The following is a 21,823-nucleotide window of genomic DNA, read 5'->3' as shown; positions in this document are numbered from 1 at the left end:
TATCCACCAAAAATGACAATACAAATGTAAATATAACAGAAGAAAATAAGGGATTGGGGAAATACAATTAAACTGCAGATTAATAAATTACATGGGAAAACTACATTTAATGCAATGGTAAAGTTGCAAGCTTAAACAAAAGTCAGGAATTTGATATATAAAATTTTCATTACAGCATTAACTCATCCACACTGCACATGCTAGACACAATTCTACACTTAGTTGCACCTGTGCAACCCATCAGAATTTGGCCCATTAACTATGTTGTCATCCCCGCTTAATGAGAGCAAGCTCTTGCCTTTTTTTAGAATATCCATGTATATACACCCTTTCTGTGTAAAATGCGTTCATGTTTCCCATCCTCCCACTCAGCCCAGCTTTTCTGAAGACCATGGATGTTTCTCTCTCTCAACATTGCTTACAGCTCTAATTTCTGAGTCCCTTGATTATTTTAGTTGCCCTTTTCTGAATACTGGTTTCATGGTGCCAATGGGAGAGAATTACCTTAATACAGTTCTCCTTAGAAGTTCCTAATTCTGCTGCCAGCAAAGTTGCTTACTCCTCCCTGGCATTCTTGGCTGTGCTTGCTATTGTAGGTTCTTGAGAAGTCGATCAAGAGGCATATTCTCAGTAATCCTATCCCCAAAATATATTTTTAAAAAAACAGTCAATAAATTATGGCGCTGATACAAAAGGTCACTAAACACACCAGTTACTCTTCTGTACTTGAGGTATGAATTGGCACTTTGTTTTTTAAAACAAAAAGACCAAATAATCCATAAATACTGTGGCATTCAGGCAGAGGTTCAGAGGGAAATCTACATGTACTCTAAATACCAAGTTATTTCCCTGCATTAGCCACAAAACACCCATGTCTTGAAGGAAAAATAAAGAAAAACAAATCCTGGAATATGCTGTGAATGTGATGCTACTTCATGAATAGTATCTAGAAACATCATTACTGCTGGCAAAGAACAGTTAATCAGCCAATCATTCATCTCATTCCTTAGATTTCACTGGTATTCTGTCCCTTACTCGCTGCCTCAAATTCAACCTAACCTTCAAACCCTACACAAACATTCCACAACCAGTGGGCATCACTCGCCAATGAGGTAGTATAGGTAGGAGGACTAGTGAATGCATGCTTGAGCACATGCTATGAAGCTCCCCTGTGTAAACTATTGCTCTCCCTCAGTACAGGACTAGTAGCAGAAATATAGCCTCCTCTGTCCTGCCAGGAGAGTGAGATTTTTGCACCCTCCTGTGCTAAGGGGGAATCTTGGATGAAATTTCCAGACAAAATTTGCTGTTTTAATAGTAAATGCAATTCTTCGCTGACTTGTTTTTAATAGTTTCTATAATGTTGCAGTGAGGAAGCATGTGAATGATGCATCTTGACAGGGCTAATCATCATATTGAGTGAAAAATAGTTTTCTCAAAATCTGTGTCTAATAGGTCAGGTTATTCGATTCCAGATGAATGAATTATAAGTACCAGACATGGTTTCAAAGGGGGCTGGTAAGTCCAACCTATTAATTGTGACAAAACAAAAAATAATGAAAAGTGATGGATTTTTTCATAAGAAATCTTGGCCACTTTACTTCACAGGTCCCTGCCCTGATTGCAGTTCCAGTGCCTACGGTAGATGCAAATATAAGGCCATGTCTACACTTACTGGGGATCAACGCTGCTACGATAGATGCAGCGGGGGTCGATTGAGCGGGTCTAGTGAAGACCCACTCAATCGACCTCAGAGCGCTCTCTGGTTGACTCCGTACTTCACCGGAACAAGAAGATTAAGGTAAGTCGACGGGAGAGAGTAGACACTGCAGTAAGTCAATCTAAGCTACATTGACTCCAGCTACGTTATTCATGTAGCTGAAGTAGTGTAACTTAGGTCAACTTACCCCGGTAGTGTAGACAAGGCCTAAGTGAAAAAGAAGCATAGAGAGAATTTTCATAGGTTTAACAGCAACCTCATTCATTAAGGAGAGGCAAACTCTTCCCAGGGGTGCTGGCCTAAGTCTTCTCTTTTGTTTCGCTCCCAACACTGGGTAGTCAATCGCCAGTTGAAGAGAATTATGCTTCAATTATCAGCAGTCAGATTTTTCATATGTGCTACTTTCAACTCTCTGAAACTCCTGGCTTGTCTAGTAACTACTGGATACTGATTAACAAATTTATTAGAGCATAAGCTTTCATGGGCTACAGACCACTTCTTCGGATGCATATCATATCCGAAGCTGTAGCCCACGAAAGCTTATGCTCTAATAAATTTGTTAGTCTCTAAGGTGCCACAAGTACTCCTGTTCTTTTTGCGGATACAGACTAACACGGCTGCTACTCTGAAACCTGGGTACTGATTGTGCCCCATCTCCTACTGACAGAATGGGGAAGCAGTACTTCCTCTAACCCATCACCTGTCAATATTTACCTTTGGGTCTCAGTTGGCATTAGACTGCTACTAAAAAATAAAATAAAAAGATTTTTGTTAGCTCTACTGAGTTCCATATTGAATGTTTATTTTCTTGTCTATGACAGCTGGCTCCTAATAAGGGTTATAATTATAACTTAGATGATATAGGAAACCATTTTGATGCTTATGAATCAGTGTCCTAACACATAAAGCACAAGATGGGGTATTAGTTGGTATCTGCTACAGACTACCAAATCAAACTAGGAAACAGAATGACCAGCTCTTTATGCACATATCTATAATATGTGACAGAAAAAAGCTTCATGATCACAGGGGACTTCAAATTGGGTGACATATACTGGAGGTCTCATGCTGCTAGTACTAAAACATCCTTGGAATTTCTAAACATCATATATGACAATTTCCAAACTCAGAAAGTGTTGCAGCCAACACAGGGAAATTCTATATTAGCCCTCAGTTTGACACATAAAGAAGAATCAAAGAACTAACATTTAATGGTAACTTAGGTACAAGTGATCAGCTGAACATGAGCTCCCAGTGAGATGCTGTGGCCAAATGCAGTAATGTAATCCTTGGATGCATAAACAGGGACATCTAGAGTAGGAGTAGAGAGGTTATATTTTGCCTCTCTATTTGGCACTGGTGCAACTGCTGCTGGAATACTGAGTCCAGTTTTCATGTTCACAATTCTAGAAGGATATTGATAAATTGGAGAGGGTTCAGAGAAAAGCCATGAGAATGATTTAAAGGCTTAGAAAACATGCCTTATAGTGATAGACTCATGGAGCAAAATGTATTTAGCTTAAAAAAAGAGAAGGTTAATGGGTGACTTGATTACATTCTGTAACTACCTGCACGAGGAACGCATATTTAAGAATGGTCTCTTCATTCTAGCAGTGAAAGGTATAAAATGATCCAGTGGCTGGATGTTGAAGCTAAACAAATTCAGACTGAAAATAATGCTTAAAATTTTAACAATGAGAGTAATTAACCAATGGAACAACTTACCAAGGAACATGGTGGATTTTTAAATCAAGATTCATTTTTTTTCTAAAAGATATGATCTAGGAATTTTGGGAAGTTCTACAGCCTGTGTTATATAGGAGGTTAGATGATAACAGTGATCCCTTCTGGCCATGGAATATATGAATATGTGAAAACCTGATTTTTTTCAGTACAATAATGTATATATTGAGAAATAACGCCACATTTTTGTTTTCTACAACTGGACAAATTTAAGTTCCTGTAAGTGGAGCTAAGGCAATGACCTAATGATCTTTCACCCTGAAAGTTTGATTTGGTGTCCTCTACATAAGGGATGTAACTTCACAAGATAATTTTGTTAACAAGACCCCTGTTTTGAAGCCTCGTAGAGAAATCCATTCTACTCTCAGATGCAACATCCTCACTAGTAAAACTAATCTTTCTCCATGTTGGAAAGACTTATTATGTATAGTCTACCGCAATTATCTATAAGTTTATGAATATATGACCTAGCTATGACCTAGCTAACATGGGATTATAGAAGTGTGTGAATGTATTGGTTCAGTTTAATTGTGGGCTGTTGGGAAACAAACAGAATGGCAACATAATTGCCTAGATAAGTAACAGCCCAGTAAACACTCAAAGGACAACAGTTTAGCTATTCGCTGCGAATAGGGGACTTCCAGCCCACTGTTTTGCCATGACCAAATGATCTAAAGATCAAGAGAACATTAAACACTTAAGAGGACCATCCTGAGAAAGGAAGGGCATGAGTTGTCAGCAACTGCTTGAGGGGAGAGTCTGATGGAAAGACTCTCACAGAAGCAGAGACTACAAAAGGGCAATCTGTCACTCCAATCCAGAGATGGGGGTCCCTGGGTTAAATGCAACTTACCTAAATTTGCAAGGAAAGAACAAGGTTAAGGCAAGTTCATATGTATTTCTTATTTTAATCCTGTTTTGCTCTGCTTCTTAGATTTCTATGAACCAATAAATCATACTTATTTTGAAGAAACTGTTCTAAGTTATTGCTAATTCATCCCTGTCACAAGCTCTTGGAGAGAATTCTCTAGTGTACCAAACCAAGCTGGGCCAGTTGAGGTAAACAGGGGTGTTGTAACCTGGTCATCCAGTCTAAAGATGGATGAACTTGTACAGGCATGTCACCTAAAAGACATGCCCATGGAGACACTGAGAGCATGAGTGGTTAGAGGTGCAGTTCACCCCTGAACTGTAACTTCTTTATCCAAAAACTACAGTGCAGAATTGGAGAGTACAGCTTTCGAGATAGAGACTGCTTCAACACCATTGGGATGGTGATTGTCTAATGCCCACATACGAAAGACAAGGCAGGTGAGTTAATATCTTTTATTGGACCAACTTCTGTTCGTAGAAGGTACAAGCTTTTGAGCCTCACAAAGCTCTTCATCAGCTCTGGTGAAGGAAACCAGAGAGTTTGAGCTAAATACAAGTTGGGAGAGATGGTTAAGCATAAGGGGTTAACACACATAGTAGGAGAACACTTAAAATTAAGTTGGTAACTGAGGGTTAGCAAGCAGTGCGATATGTTACATATTGTAGTAATGAGTCATAAAACCAGTTTGGCACTATTGAGTCCATGTTTTTTAGTGTCTAGCAGAGTTATGGATTTAATTTCCCAGGCTTGCTGTGGCACTAGCAGACCAGGTGCCCGCTCATGATGAAGCCCCAGGCCAATTCACTTGTGCATTAGTATAGATCAGTGGTTCTCAACCTATTTACCATTGTGGGCTGCCTATGCAACTCTCTATGTGTTATATGGGTCACATCCACACAATATATATATACTATGGCCCTGAGGATGTCACATGGGCCACAGTTGTGTGCTGATTGGGCCACGAGTGGCCTGTGGACTGCAGGCTGAGAACCACAGGTATAGATCAAAGTGATTATTAAATGTATAAGAGTGTATTTGGTATTTAAACCTCAGGAAAACTAATGGGATATTACATACATTGTGTTACTTATCTGTATCCTGTTTTAATGGAATGGCAACATTTACATTGCGTATACCCCTGTAACTAAATAACCCATCAAATGAGGGAGAAGCCTTGTGGAATGCAAATGAAAAGCTTTTAAGTGCCAATTTCAAAGCAAGTGCTCATTGTGTGTAATGATCAGAGGTCAAAGACTCTAAATGAATTTCTCACTCTCTGTCATCAAAGGAAAAGTCCATATGGGTAGTGACACAGTCAGCTTGTTTTCTGTGAGAAGAAGCTATAAGAATAGATTCAAGGAAAGATCCTTCATCTCTGGACTGTTTGATCTCTTAAAGGGAAGTGTACCAGATGCAAAGCGGAGATCCTCAGACACAATCTGGGTACCCTGAAAAGACTTTTGGGAAACTGGCAGTTTATTACCTCACTGCCACTATTTGGAACTACAAATTGTGACTCACCTGTGCATATATTTTACCTGCTTTAACCTCTCAATAACTCTCATTTCCTTTTCTTAGCTAATAAACCTTTAGTTAGCTTACTATAGAACTAGCTACCAGCATTGTTTCTGGTGTAAGATCTGGCCTACCAATTGATCTGGGGTAAGTGAATGGTCTCTTGGGACTGGGAGCAACCTGATGTGCTGTGATTTTTGGCTTAAGTGACCTTCTATCACAAAGTCCAGCTTGTTAGAGTGGTAAGATAGATTGGAAAGTCTAGGGGGACTGTCTGTGACTCCATGGTAAGACTGCTGTAGTGATCCAGGAGTTCACATTTGTTACTGGGTTGGTGAACTTTAATTATAGAACACCACCAATTTGGGGTGTCTGCCCTATTTTCTGACAGTCTGCCCTGAGATAGTTGTGAGCCACTCCAGACAGCGTGACACTTGCATTTGAAAGATGTTGTGCAGGTTTCCTTTGAGAACGATTACTGACAGGTCAGATATGGAGTGATCACTTAGTTAAAAGTATTCACCTACAAGTGATATGATGTTTTTGTTTTTTATCATTTTTCAGTGAGTTCATCAGAGAGTGTAATGACCGTGTGGTTTCACCTACATAGTTGTTGTTGGCAGGGCCGGCTCCAGGGTTTTGGCCGCCCCAAGCAGCCAAAAAAAAAAAAAAAAAAGCCGCGATCGCGATCTGCAGCGGCAATTCGGCGGGAGGTCCTTCGCTCCAAGCGGGAGTGAGGGACCATGCGCTGAATTGCCGCCAAATAGCTGGACGTGCCACTCCGCTCCGGAGCGGCCACCCCAAGCACCTGCTTGCCAGGCTGGTGCCTGGAGCCGGCCCTGGTTGTTGGGGCATATGATGCACTTGATTAAGTACACCACATGTTGTGATAGGCATATATAGGACTCATGAATCTTGAGATATGTCTGCAGGTTTTGCATCTGTTCTTTGGGGAAGGATTTGATGGTATCTTTAAATTCTTGTGAATTGTGGTGTAGGGTCTTCTTTGAGTTTTTTATAGTAGGTGGTGTCAGAGTGTTGTCTGTTGGCCTAGTTGATGCAGTCATCATGATTGAAGACTATGATGGTGGCCCCTTTGTCTCCTGGTTTGATCACTATTTAGTGGTTTCATATCACAGACTATAGCTATCCTCTAGGTGGTAGAGAGATTGTGGTATATGTAGTGTATGTTGAGGATTTCATAGTCTATTTTTTTCCTGAAGCAATCAATGTAATGATCAAGTGTATGGTTTTGTCTCCTGCAGGGTGTCCATTCAGATTATTCTTTTTTCTCAAGACTATTGGTAGGGATGTGGTTGTTCTGGGTGGAGTCGTCTTTGTAGTGAAAGAATTTCTTGAGGTGGAGTTGGCAGATGAATTCATCTCATTCCCCTCATTTTAGTATAGTATCAGGTTCTGTAGTGATGCAGATGTATGCCCATATCTCATTCCAGACATTGACTTTCAATTCTGGATCATGGCAAAGTCCAACACTGGATAGAGGCAGAGAACATCACATATCTATCGACACCATGAACAATCACCTTCCTGCCTGGCGATAAACGACTTAGCACTGGGACTTCATAGATATACTTCAGAGTGAGCACTGGTCCCACTCCAATATGGAGGGATACACCACTGTGCAACCAGCCAAATAATGCTGATTGAACTCTCAGATGTGAAAGCAAAATTGTCAGCAGAATAATGACTAGCTGGGATACCTGCATGCTGTTTTGCTCAACCTAGTGTTGGAACATCATAAGTAAAAACAGTAGGGCATGGTGGCCACTCCAAGCCTGAATTGTGTTAATATAGCCAACTTGGAGAAGGCATTTCTTCTATTCTTAACATGCAGGAAGGTAATTCTAATAGAAAGGAGATAGAATCTAGATTTTAAAAGCAAGGCTGCATTTTACTTGTCATCTAGTAGAAGGTGGCAGACTCAGTGGGAACCATTTTAAATATATGGATCATTTGTCAATCACCCAGTCTCAAAAGACAGATAAATGAGGGACTAATTACATGATATAAGCATGGATAGATTCATTGTGAGAACCCCCTGGTGGGGGTAGACCAGATGCTGCAATTTACTGGGGTTTACAAAGTGGTCATAAATGCCTAGACTTCTCGAACTTGGGTAACCCTGTTTTTTAGGTTAATGTTACATCAGACAGGTGACATCTCAAAGTCAATAGCAGCAATGGTCATCTTTAAACCTAGCAAGAAGGGATACAAAAGGCCTGACCAGGTTCCTGTTTCAAAAAAATGCTCTTCAACTTTATCTCCACTGCTCCATCATGAGGCATGTGACCACTTGACCACACTGAGCATTTTAGATAGGAGGGGAGTTGAAAAGTAATTAAATAAACAAAACAAATTAGTGTTAGGAATGTTGGTATTGATGGCTTCTTTATCAAAAGTTCTAGGTATTATTTTTATTATTGGAGGGAAATAATGTCATTTTTCTCACTAGACATCTAGGGAGATTTTTATACTCTATGGACTAGATTGCAACTTGGACTACATGAAACCTTTATGCCAATGCATGGCCACCTGGACCTTGGATCTGGACAGGAAGGGGTAAGCAGATGTGCAGCAGATAATGGATGAGGAAGGACTGGGTAATTTTAGTTCCATCCCCCACATACAATGGCCAGAAAAACAGAGGCAGCCAGGGGAGATGCCATAATTTGCTGTTGGCCTATATTGGCAGCAAATTATTTCCCTTCTCTCATTCCTTCCTCCAGAGGAAGGGGGAAGCTGGGAGGAAATTCAGCCTCAGAAGGGTGTGTCTGAGGCACACCTGCTAGTGCTCCTTCAGAATAGGTGCAGCTTATGCTCCAACGCTTGCTCCTGGGGGATGTGCCATAAAGGCACAGCTTAGTCCCAAATGTTACCAAACCACACATACCTAATTTTCTTGCTTTGTTTACATGAAGGTAATCGCTCACTCTTTCTTTTCTTGCTTTGCAGAAATAAGATCGGACTTTGGAATTCGGTTCTTTGAGACTAAGGAAACCAGAACTCTTGAATATTTCTGTAATAGGAAGCCTGCTGCTGTAGGCTTGCTTTGGGACTTTAATATCTGGTCTTAAAGTTTTTCATACATATTTTCTTATGATGCTTTACAGTATTGAAATATTTATTTGACAAATGTAGCATCTTGTTTTCAAATCTCCCACTAGCCATTTCTGATTTTTCTCAATCGTATTCATTATTTAGAAATATTCATCAAATAATGAGTACTTAATTCTTGGTCTGGAAATTACTCATGGGAAATTTATTGTAAGTGACTTTCCAAGTTTTTGGAACTCAAACATTTTATGCCTCTCAACCTGTTTAAAAGAAGATGTAGCTCTGCTGAAGGCAATGGAAATACACCAATGTAAAGGTAGTGTAAGTTAAAGGAGACTCAAATCCCTATTGCTACATTGTTCTGTATGAAAGGTAAATATCTTCTATAGCCTCTGTTTGTTTTCCAGAAGCTAAATTTATAAAGTATAAAGTATATATATATATAAATAAAGCTAGGTTGCTTGTTAAATAAAATAAAGTGAATGTATCCAACAAAGGAAAACATTTTTAGTGTTGTGTCTATGTGTGTGTGTGTGTACATATATATATATATATACACACACACATAAACACACGCACACACACACAACACTAAGAATGTTTACCTTTGTTGGATACATTCACTTTATTTTATTTAACAAGCAACCTAGCTTTATTTCCATAAACTTGTGTATGCTTAATAATGATCTACCTCCCTTTCACTGTGTGGCTTGAGAGCTTGTCTCTCACCAACAGAAGTTGGTCCAATAAAAGATATTACCTCACCCAGCTTGTCTTTCACTAAGAGAGTTATTGAAAATGCCTATCAATAATAACAGCATTGCAATCCCATTTGTCTTAAGCAGCCAAAGTGAACTAGACCAGGGTCAAACCCACAAGAGGCAACATTTCATGCAACACAGGCGCCATTATCATAAAGGCTAGAGAAACCAGATCAGAGCAAATTATTCACAAGTAAATTAGTTATAGTGTCCAACTGAAAAAACTCCTGTCATAGTGAGAGATTATTCAGACTGTGCATTACCGAAAAGACTTCAACTAAATAGTTTATTCTTGTGTCTACACCTGAAGAGTAATATTTCTAGGCCCCATTCAACTCTCCAGTCTGCCCACATAAATTCCCTCTTCAAAGAAGATGAGACTGCTCCTCAGCCATCTTCTCTCCAATCTACAGTTCGGCTGTTTCAATTCTTGGAGTTCACTTTAAAAAAATGGTGGGCGCTGGGCTTCCAAGGCAAGCAGGATATAAACATGTCCTCTACCTGTTCTGCTGATTAGAAGCATTTAATAAGATGACCGATATCCCAGTTGTAATTGGAGACTACATAGGCTGGTCAAACACGACCGGTCTCAAACCCAGCTTTATGGGGTTGTCGAACAAGAGCCTTATCTACTTCATCATCAGGCAACACAAGGAAACTACAGCTGATGCTCTGCAAACAGGGGCTCCACCCATTGACTCAGCAGGATCAGTTGACTAGCAGTAGACTGCTGATTGGACATCTCTTAGCATAAAGCTTCCTGTTCTGGCACACACGTTGTCTGAGCAACTAGTCGCTAGACCTGCTGCTGACCAAACCCCTGAAACCAAGTTTCTGCTTCCTTGTCTGGTTCCTGCCCCTTGTTCCTGCTCTCTCATCCAACTCTATTTTCTGAGTCTGGTTTGATCCTTGTTGTAGCTTCTAACAAAGTCTGACTCGGACTTTGACCCTTGGTGTGACTTCTGGCTCCAGCTGTGACACTTGGCAGGACTCTGACCGTGAGCCTTTCTCCACTCTGAGCTCTGACCATGAGATCAGACCATCCGCACTACAGGCCCTGACAATGCCTGACTGCCAGTAGGGAGACTACAGAAATTCACAGAATTCATAGGTTCTGATACCATGATGAAATAGGCTAGTTCTGATATGTGGAATAGTCTCAGCATTAAAACAGGGATGTTGAGGGTTGTGTCACTCTACAGGATTGATCTGAATATCCAAATCAACCCCAGAGATTAAACTGAATACATATTGAACTCTGTGAGAGTGCCCCTTAACTTTCTGGTAGAATGTAGAGTGACTACCATCTCTAGCAAGATAAATGCTGGCCATCTAAGCTAATATTGGCATGCATGTTGAAATACCTGAGGACAATAATCTATGAGGACTCCAATAGTTGTTTCTCCATCTTAGAGATCTCAGTTATGAAATCCACTTTAACTCTTATGATTTATGCACTAGAAGAACAATAACCGAAATCCAGTCCCTGGGTATAGAAAGTGACTTAATGCATTATTAAACCCTTCTTTTTGGTGGGCCTCTTCATGCAACTCAAGAAGGTTGCAACAATCACAGCTACTCTCATCCTGTCATTCTTCATGAGACTAATTGAACGCTGAGTACCCAACCAGAACCAGCTGGGCAAAACTGGGCTTGGACCATCATTCCATCAGGTCTTAGTGATTCATGCCATATTGCGGTGATGTTCCATAAGGGAATCTAAACGGTGGTGGCTTTATTTTCAATAAACCTGACATTACCCAATGAATATCTTATCCAAGAATTCAAGTTATCCATTCCATCTCACATTTATAAATTAAAGCTTTTGTTTCCATGCAGTCTTGGCTTTCTTCAAAGATCTGTCTGTGCTTTGCTCCCAGAACATATTTCACATTCAGATATTCTGTTGCCTTGTTTTCAGATTTTAATGTCTCTGGCTTTGCTGTTTTGTTAATGATCACATAAAAGAATTCACTGTGTAAATTCTGATGATTCAGTGGATGATTTAGAGGCACTGAAGAATGTAGTTGATTTGTGTCACCTTAACCTGTCACTAGTTATCAGTAATTATTTAATGTAGTTATTAGGCAAAAAACTTTTATGGACTTGTAGGGATTCAAAAAGCCAAATAAAAAAGATTTTTATAAAATACAGATTTGCAATCAAAACAGTTATTCCGCTTTGAGAAGGGGATAATGTGCAAGTTAAAATAAAAGTATTGTAGTCAGAAGTCATTTCTGGGCATATATAAATTTCGCACTTCCTTCTTTGATAAAGTGCCCTTGCTTTATTGTGATACAGGAATTAACCCCTGTTACCCAAGTTCCTTCATAGTGATCTTGTGACGGGTTGGATCACAGAAACCCCCTTGGGAGCTGCCACCTGATGTGCCAAGACTACCCCTGCTTCTGTTTTCCCTGCCAGCTCAGGACTCCAGCACCCTGTCTTGCTAGGTCAGACACTCCTGTCTGACTCCAACACAGACCAAGGGTCTGAATCACTTGTCCCAAAACTGCAAGTTTACCCAAAAACAGCTCACAGGCGTGTGCTTGTCTTTAGCACTCAGATGCCCAACTTCCAATGGGGTCTAAACCCAGATAAATCCGTTTTACCCTGCATAAAGCTTATGCAGGGCAAACTCATAAATTGTTCGCCCTCTATAACACAGATAGAGAGATATGCACAGTTGTTTGCTCCCCCAGGTATTAATACATACTCTGAGTAAATTACTAAATAAAAAGTGATTTTATTAAATACAGACAGTAGGATTTAAGTAGTTCAAAGTAGTAACAGTCAGAACAAAGTAAGTCACAAGCAAAATAAAATAAAATGCGCAAATCTATGCCTAATCAAACTAAATACAGATAATCTCACCCTCAGAGATGCTTCAGTAAGTTTTTCTCAGACTGGACACCTTCCAGGCCTGGGCACAATTCTTTCCCCTGGTACAGCTCTTGTTCCAGCTTAGGTGTTATCTAGGGGATTCTCCATGATGGCTCCTCTCTCTCTCTCCTCTCTTCCACCCCTTTATATATCTTTTGCATAAGGCGGGAACTCTTTGTCCCTCTGGGTTTTCACCCCCCCTCACTGGAAAAGCACCAGGTTAAAGATGGATTCCAGTTCAGGTGACATGATCACATGTCACTGCAAGACTTCATTACTCACTTGCCAGCACACACATATACAGGAAGACTCAAAGGTAAATACAGCCATCTGCAGACAATGGGAGTCATCAAGATTCCAAACCATCCTTAATGGCCCACACTTTACATAATTACAATAGGCCCTCAGAGTTATGTTTTATATTTCTAGTTTTAGATACAAGAGTGGTACATTTCTACAAATAGGATGATCACACTCAGTAGATTATGAGCTTTGTAATGATACCTTACAAGAGACCTTTTGCATGAAGCATATCCCAATTACATTACATTCACTTATATTTTTATAAAACCATATAGACTGCACAACGTCACAGATCTGTCTAAGCATCAGTTTATTCTCTTTGATGCCATTACAGAATCATAGGAACTAGCAAATGTGTGGTGCTCACTGGTAAAATATGATATTATTCATAATTTCTTATTATTCTGTAAAAATACTAATTCAGGGTCAAACCTCTGTGGAACACATTATTGCTAGGTTTTCGGCCCGAGAGGAAAACAGGTTAAGAGAAGCTCAGCATCCCTGGGAATCCTTTCCAGGTTGTGTCTTACATTCCTAAAATATCATGCTTCAGAGCTTCAGCCAAGCATCTGTAGGAGTCAAGAGGAGATTTTTTCCCTCCTGATGTAGTGTGTTGTCCCTTTCCACTGAACTTTCAGAGATGGCCACAGCTGGAGATGGGACACGATACAGGGCAGACCAGCGCTCTGAGATGGTAATCAGAATTTTCTCTTGCAGGTGCTTGGTTGGCTGGTTGTTGTTCTCATGCTTAGGTCTAACTGATCACCATATTCATAGTTGGGAAGGAATTTTCCTCCAGGTCAGGTTGGAAGTGAATTTGGAGGGATTTTGCCTTCCTCTGCAGTTTGGGATGCAGGTCATTTGCTTGGATAATCTGTGTATAATCTCTCTCTCTATATATATATATAGCGTTCAATTGTCTGCAGTTGCAGGGGCTTCAAGCATTGATGCACCTCGGCTCCTCCTATTCTCTACCTGTGGTCCATAGTTTAGTCTCCTGAGGACTGTAATACACTAGTTGTTGGGCTTAGTGTAAAGATGGCAGGATGGTGTTGGTGGCCTGTATTATACAGGAGATCAGACTGGGTGATCTGGTTGTCCTTCTGGTCTTAAACCCTGTGACTAAGAGATGGAAAGGAACAAAAAACTCAAATGACTGTAAATAAAAAATGTTAACTGATTTCTGCACAAAAGAATCTAGGCACATTGACATAATCAATAACACTGATAGAAAACCATATCAAACAGCAACCCTGCTATTGAAAAACTTGGTTTAGCTATGGAGAATTACACCAGGAATTTTAATATTGTTGGTTAATTATTATTTTTTATCTTTAATCTTAAGGGATGCAGTGCTATGTGTATGTGTGTCACTAAAGACATCTATACTTACTTGTTTTTCCTCTCTTCTTATGTAATGAATATCAGACTGCTGTATTGGTTTGAATTATAATTTTAATAATAAGTAACATAGGATGAGCTCAATCCATGGAATGCTAATCTGATAGTTAGCCTAGGATACTAGTCCAAAACTGGATCAGGTTTATAGTGACCAGAATTATTACCATCTGCAGGGTGTTTCATGAGCTATTTGAAACTGGTTTTGTGGTTACAATACAGTTGCCACTGGACAAGTGTCCAAATAAAAAACTAAAATAAACCCCACTGGTTCCACAAAGAACAATAGTTGGCTCTTCTGTTGACAGTCTCAGCAAAGAAGCCTAATGCCTCGAGATAAAAAATGGGCCCAGATAATGAAAAACCCTTTCCTCCTTAGTGGTGGCTCTTTCAGTACAAAGTTGAGGAACATCTCTGGGCAGGTGCAGAAAGCTGGTACTGCTGCTTGTTGTGCTGCACATGTTCTGTGGAGAAATGATTTCAGTCTGCAGAGATGTCAGTTCAGCAACTTGCAAGAGCTTCACACAAAATGCATTTGAATAAAAGCAATAGCAATGGATTAAAATAACAATTTAATACTCTTCAGTGTGCTATTGAATGTTTCATGTTGAAACTTTCTAGCTTTTCATCTGTGAAATGCAGCACTTGTTATTGCTATAGAGATTATTTTTAAATGTTTTATTGGGGTTGGTAGAAAAAGTCTTACAACAGTAAACACATTTGTTTAAAAAAAGGATAGTTCTATAGACTTGCTTAGTTACTCACCCACGGCATGAGATGATCTTTCAGTTCATTAGAGGCCTGGGGTGAAATCCTGGCCCCACTGAAGTCCCTGGGAGTTTTGCCATTAACTTCAGGGATTAAACTGATTGTGCCACCCTCATGATCAATAGGAATGTATGATGGCCCTGATTCAGCAAAGCACCCAAGCACACACTTATTTTAAAGCATGTGCTTAAGTCCATCTCTCTCCAGCAAAGCACTTAACCACATGCTTAACTTTAAACACATCTTTAAGTTCCATTGACTTCAGTGGGGTTTATGAGTTTGCTTTGCTGAACTGGGGCCAGGTTAAGATACTACTAAATATGACTAAGAGGGTTAGAATCAGGCCCTTAATGAGAATATATGAACATAGCTGAAGGGATAGTTTGATAGAGTCCTGAAGCCAAATTATGCCCTTAGGGTATGTCTACACTACGAGAGTAGTTCGATTTTAGTTAAATCGAATATGTGCAATCGATATTAGAAAGTCGAACGTGTGTGTCTACACTAAGGACAGTAATTCGACTTTGTCAGTCCACACTACCAGGGAAAGCGTCGACATTGGAAGCAGTGCACTGTGGGCAGCTATCCCACAGTTCCCGCAGTCCCCGCTGCCCAGTGGAATTCTGGGTCGAGCCCCCAATGGCTTCTGGGTAAAAAATTGTGGCGAGGGTGCTTTTGGGTAACTGTCGTCATCCGTCAGTCACTACCGCCCTGCCTCCCTCCCTGAAAGCGCCGGCGGGAAATCAGTTCGCGCACTTTTTGATCAGTGACAGCGCGGACGCCACAGCACTGCGATCATGGATCCCGCTGCGACCATCGCTGCAGTTGTGGCCGTTCTCAACGCCTCGCACCTTATCATACACCTTTCCCAGAGGCAGATGCAGAGAAATCAGGCGAGGAGGCTACGGCAGCGGAGTGAGGGCCTGAAGTCGGAGAGTAGCACAGAGCTGTCAGAAACCACGACACCCAGCGCCGAGGACATCACGTTTGCAATGGGGCATGTGGATTTTGTTGAACGGCGATTCTGGGCCCGGGAAACAAGCACGGACTGGTGGGACCGCATAGTGCTTCAGGTCTGGGATGAATCCCAGTGGCTGCGAAACTTTCGCATGCGGAAGGGGACTTTCCTGGAACTTTGTGAGTTGCTGTCCCCTGCCCTGAAGCGCAAGGACACCCGCATGCGAGCAGCCCTGACTGTCCAGAAGCGAGTGGCCATAGCCCTCTGGAAGCTTGCAACGCCGGACAGCTACCGGTCAGTCGCGAACCACTTTGGCGTGGGCAAATCTACCGTGGGGGTTGTTGTCATGCAAGTAGCCAAGGCAATCGTCAAGGTACTGCTGTCAAAGGTAGTGACCCTGGGAAACGCGCAGGCCATCATAGATGGCTTCGCTGCGATGGGATTCCCAAACTGCGGTGGGGCTATAGATGGGACTCACATCCCTATCCTGGGACCGGGCCACCAGGCCAGCCAGTACATCAATAGAAAGGGGTACTTTTCAATGGTGCTGCAAGCACTGGTGGACCATCGGGGACGGTTTACAAACATCTACGTCGGATGGCCGGGCAAGGTTCATGACGCTCGCGTGTTCAGGAACTCTGGTCTGTTTAGACGGCTGCAGGAAGGTATTTACTTCCCGGACCACAAGATAACTGTTGGGGATGTGGAGATGCCTACAGTGATCCTCGGGGACCCAGCCTACCCGCTAATGCCCTGGCTCATGAAGCCCTATACTGGCGCCCTGGACACAGAAAAAGAACTGTTCAACTACCGGCTGAGCAAGTGCAGAATGGTAGTGGAGTGTGCTTTTGGCCGTCTCAAGGGGAGATGGAGAAGCTTACTCACTCGCTGTGATCTCAGCGAAACCAATATCCCCATCGTTATTGCAGCTTGCTGTGTGCTCCACAATCTGTGTGAGAGCAAGGGGGAGACCTTTATGGCGGGGTGGGAGGTTGAGGCAAATAGCCTGGCTGCTGATTACGCCCAGCCAGACAGCCGGGCGATTAGAAGAGCCCAGCGGGACGCGCTGTGCATCCGGGAGGCTTTGAAAGCCAGTTTCAAGGCTGAGCAGGGTACCCATTGACTTTTAAGTTTGTGGACACAGAAGCTGAACTTGCCCCCGTTTCTTTACCCAGTTGCCGTCGACTATCCTCTCCAATTACATACCCCCTTCACCCCCTTCCCAAAAAATAAAATCTGTTCTGTTTTGTTCATGGACACCGTTGTCTTTATTACTGTTTTCACGGGAATGTTTTAAACCTGGGACGCAGACTGTGGCGGGGAGCGGGTTTAGGGTTGTGATGCAAATGATGCTTCTAAACTCCAGGAATGACAGGCTCCGCGATGGTGGACTGGTTGTTTCAACGGAGCCTGCCAGCCCTCCTGGCCGGGACTGCGTGTATGTGTCGGCTATGTGACTGTCTTGCAGGGGGAGGAGGGTTACAGATCCCCTGCTGCGCGGCTCTGTGATCCAGGGTAAGGACCGCTGCATAAGATCTGTAACTGCCCTCCCCCGCCACCAAGTCACAGAGCAACACCACCGCCCCCACCACACAGAACATGAAAACCACCTCCCAGACTGACCAGGATAACTAGTCACTGCACTGTATATGTGCCCTGCTGCTGCACCTGCCCCCTGCTAAAGGTGACTGTCCTGTCCAATGACCAAGGCCCTTCCCCCCCCTCCAGACAGACTCCCCTCCAAAAGAAGAGGATGGAAACAGAAATGAACAGAAACGTATTCTTTATTAACAACCGCACATGGAACGGGGGGGTGAAACTTGGACGGGGTCTTGTGTGAGGCGGGTAGGAAAGGACTTTTCAAATTTTGGGGAATGAGAGCCTTCTAGTGGTAGAGCAGTCCGCAGGGGTGGAGTGAAATTTTTCCCGGCCCCTTCCACCCCTCCGTGTTTGGACTTTGGGTGAGGGGGGTATGGGACTTGGTGGCGGGGCAGGGCAGTTACAGAGAGACTGCAGCGGGGCTCTCTCCTCCTGCCTCCGGTCCTGCAGAACATCCACAAGGCGGCGGAGCGTGTCCGTTTGCTCCCTCATTAGTCCAAGCAGCGTTTGAGTAGCCTGCCTGTCCTCCTGTCGCCACCTCTCCTCCCGTTCAATGTTTGCCCGGTGCATTTGGGACAAGTTCTCCCTCCACTGTGTCTGCTGGGCTGCCTGTGCTCGGGAGCATTCCATTAGTTCAGCAAACATGTCTTCCCGTGTCCTCTTCTTCCTCCTCCTAATGTGCGCTAGCCTCTGGGCAGATGTGGCTGTGGGAATTGGAAAAAGGGAGTGAATTCCTGAGACAGAGCAATGTATCTGTGAACAGAGAACATAGTCTTTCTCTGTGAACAAGACCATGCAGAGCACCTATCACACGCGCACTGAGGACAAGGTCGAATTTTCGGCCCTCGCCTACAGTGCCTGCGGTCTTGCTGTGGCGAGCTGAGGAGCAGGGCAGGACACCGGACTTTGTCTAGATGGCAAACATGGTAAGCCGTAGACTTGTGGCCGCTTAAAACTTTAAGAGTGGCACTGGCCTCCTTTCACATAGAAAGCAATGCGAGTCTCTGCTGGCAGCAATCCTGCAAGCATGAACTCTGGCCCTGTCCCAGCCCCTCGCGGCTGTAAACCGCGTGGCTGTAAACCGGCGGTTGCAGTTCTGTAAAGGGACGGGCAAGCAGTCCCAATACTAACTTTCCCCTACCTAATTCACAGCAGGGAGTCATGCCTGACATCACCCTCCTGAAGGTCTCCGAGAGCCAGAAGGAGAAGATGCTCCGGGACAGCCTGCAGAAACCGGGGCCATTTGCTGCACTGCTGTGCAAGGCCATGATCCCGGAGTACCTGCTGGCGTTGTGGCAGGGAAACGTGTCCTACCACGGGGGGCCTAATAAGCTGTCCCTGCCCAGGAACCTGCTGATGAGGCTTGAAAAACACCTGCAGGAGGTGTATGAGGAGTTCTCCCCGGAGGATGTCGCCTCGATCCCCGGTTACATTGACCAGTTCTTGGCTTAGGTGCCCTTGGAGGGACAAATGACTGCAGGGTTTTGGGCACTATAATCATGAAGCGGACATTGTGAGATTTTTTTAAAATGGTTCGGACTATATATTGAGGCGCCCAAAGACGGAGTAATCATGATACACTTTGCACTGATTCCCCTTTTGTTTGACTTTCCTGTTTACATGTTTTTAAGCACTTTACCCACTGTTAATATTTTCAATCTTCCTGTTTTGTTGCAAATAAATGTTTACATGTTTTAAAGCACTTTAGCTACTGTTAATATTTTAAATATGCCAGTTATGTTGTAAATAAATGTTTGGATATTTAAAACACTTACTGCTTGATCCTTCCCCTGAATCTGTGTCTGGGGTAACGGCTGGGGAGGGTTGGTAGGGGATCTCTGTCAGGGTGATGAAGAGCTCCTGGCTGTCGGGCAAATCAGCGTTGTAAGCGCTGTCTACTGCCTCGTCCTCCTCATCTCCTTCCTCCTCTTCCCCGTCCGCTGAGGAACCGGCCGCGGACAATATCCCATCCTCAGAGTCCACGGTCAGGGGTGGGGTAGTGGTGGCGGCCGCACCTAGGATGGAATGCAGTGCCTCGTAGAAACGGGATGTGTGAGGCTGGGATCCGGAGCGTCCGTTTGCCTCTTTGGTCTTCTGGTAGCCTTGTCTCAGCTCCTTGATTTTCACGCGGCACTGCGTTGCATCCCGGCTGTAGCCTCTCTCTGCCATGGCTTTAGAGATCTTCTCATAGATCTTTGCATTCCGTCTTTTGGAGCGCAGCTCGGAAAGCACGGACTCATCTCCCCACACAGCGATGAGATCCAAGACTTCCCGATCCGTCCATGCTGGGGCCCTCTTTCTATTGGATTGCACGGCCATCTCTGCTGGAGAGCTCTGCATCGTTGCCACTGCTGCCACTGCTGCTGAGCTCGCCACGGTGTCCAAACAGAAACTGCGCTTCAAACTGCCCAGACAGGAAAAGGAATTCAAATTTTCCCGGGGTGTGGCTGGTCAGAGCATCCGAGCTCGGACTGCTGTCCAGAGCGTCAACAGAGTGGTGCACTGTGGGATAGCTCCCGGAGCTATTACCGTCGATTTCCATCCACACCTAGCCTAATTCGATATGGCCATTTCGAATTTAGCGCTACTCCTCTCGTTGTGGAGGATTACAGAAATCGATTTAAGGAGGGCTCTATGTCGAACTAAATGGCTTCGTGGTGTGGACGGGTGCAGGGTTAATTCGATATAACGGCGCTAAATTCGACATAAAAGCCTAGTGTAGACCAGGCCTTAGATAGAATGATGTTAATACTTTGCACTCCTGTATCCCTTCCATCTGGGGAGGGTTCAGTGCAATACAAACATCACCAAATTAAGCCTCACAATAGTACTGTGGGCCAGCATGCCCATTCATTTCAATAGGAGTTATACATGTATATTTCTGGGCAGAATTTGGTCTTTGGTTCCCAATTCCGACAGTTCTCTGAATCGTGCAGGGACTTAGTTTATTATATTTTTTAATATCTGCAAGGCATGTTGGCACCTGTATTTTCATGCTATGTTGTTATTAGAATCAACCAGAGACTGAATGAATTTTTCAGTAGAGTTTCTATGCTTGGTATATAAATGCCTACATTTTTCATCACAATTCACATTCAAACTTCAAAGACCCAATTTTGCTTACTGTAGAGATTGCCTAAGAGCAAGAATCCTTCCAAAGGCATGGTTTTCATAGGTGATATCATCCTGAAAACATGAGAGCTCATAGAAACCATAGGACTGCTATAATTCCTCCAAGAGATGCACCAGAACCACATTTTTGTCAGGAAAATTATTCCCTGTGAGACTAATGAGATCTCAGAATAACCACAGCAACATTGCAGTAAAAATACACATCAGACGCTTCTAAAATGTTTTTAAAAATCTGATTTAAACATTGTTTGGGAGGAAAGGTTGACCTGTTTTCCATTGTGAAACTCCCTCAGTAACAATGCCACCACTCCTCTAATGTCACCTGACAATGCCCTTTTGGATTATCCCAGTTTGGAAAAGAAAGGAGGATGTAGACAGAATGAGATCCTCTAACTTTCCCACTAGGAAATGGAGTGCTGAAAGGGGAAAAGGCAGAACAGGGCTCTCCTGTCTACCTTATATTTATGTTATGTAATCTGGATATGAAGCAGGGTGCTCAGATCATAACAGTGGAATGGAGAGGTCTACAAGGGCCAAAAAAAAAAAGTCATAGAAATGTAGGATTGGAAGTGAACTTGAGAGGTCATCCAGTTCAGCACCCTGCACTGAAGCAGGCCCAAATAAGTTTCATCCCTGATAGGGGCTTATCCAATCTGTTCTTAAAATCTCCAGTGATGGGAATTCCACAACCTCCCTTGAAATCCTATTCCAGAACTTAACTACCCTTACAGTTAGTAAGATTTTTCCAACTAACTAATCTAAATTTCCCTTGCTGCATATTAAGCCCATTACTTCTTGCCCTACCTTCAGTGGATATGGAGAAAAATTGATCACCATCCTCTATATAACAGCCCTTAACATATTTGAAGACTATTATCAGACCTCCCCCTCTCCCCCAGTCTTCTTTTCTCAAGACTAAACATTCCCAGATTTTTTTAACCTTTCCTCATAGGTCAGGTTTTCTAAAATGTTTATCACTTTTGTTGCTCTCCTCTGGAGTCTCTCAAATTTGTCCACATCTTTCCTAAAGTGTGGCACCCAGAATTGGACGCAGTGCGCAACTGGGTCCCCACCAGTGTTGAGCAGAGCAGGAC

The sequence above is a fragment of the Terrapene carolina genome, unplaced genomic scaffold, assembly GCF_002925995.2.
Source record: "Terrapene carolina triunguis isolate 2854851 unplaced genomic scaffold, T_m_triunguis-2.0 Scaffold96, whole genome shotgun sequence".
In the NCBI taxonomy this organism is placed as follows: domain Eukaryota; kingdom Metazoa; phylum Chordata; order Testudines; family Emydidae; genus Terrapene; species Terrapene triunguis.
Note: the sequence above shows the minus strand (reverse complement) of the source record.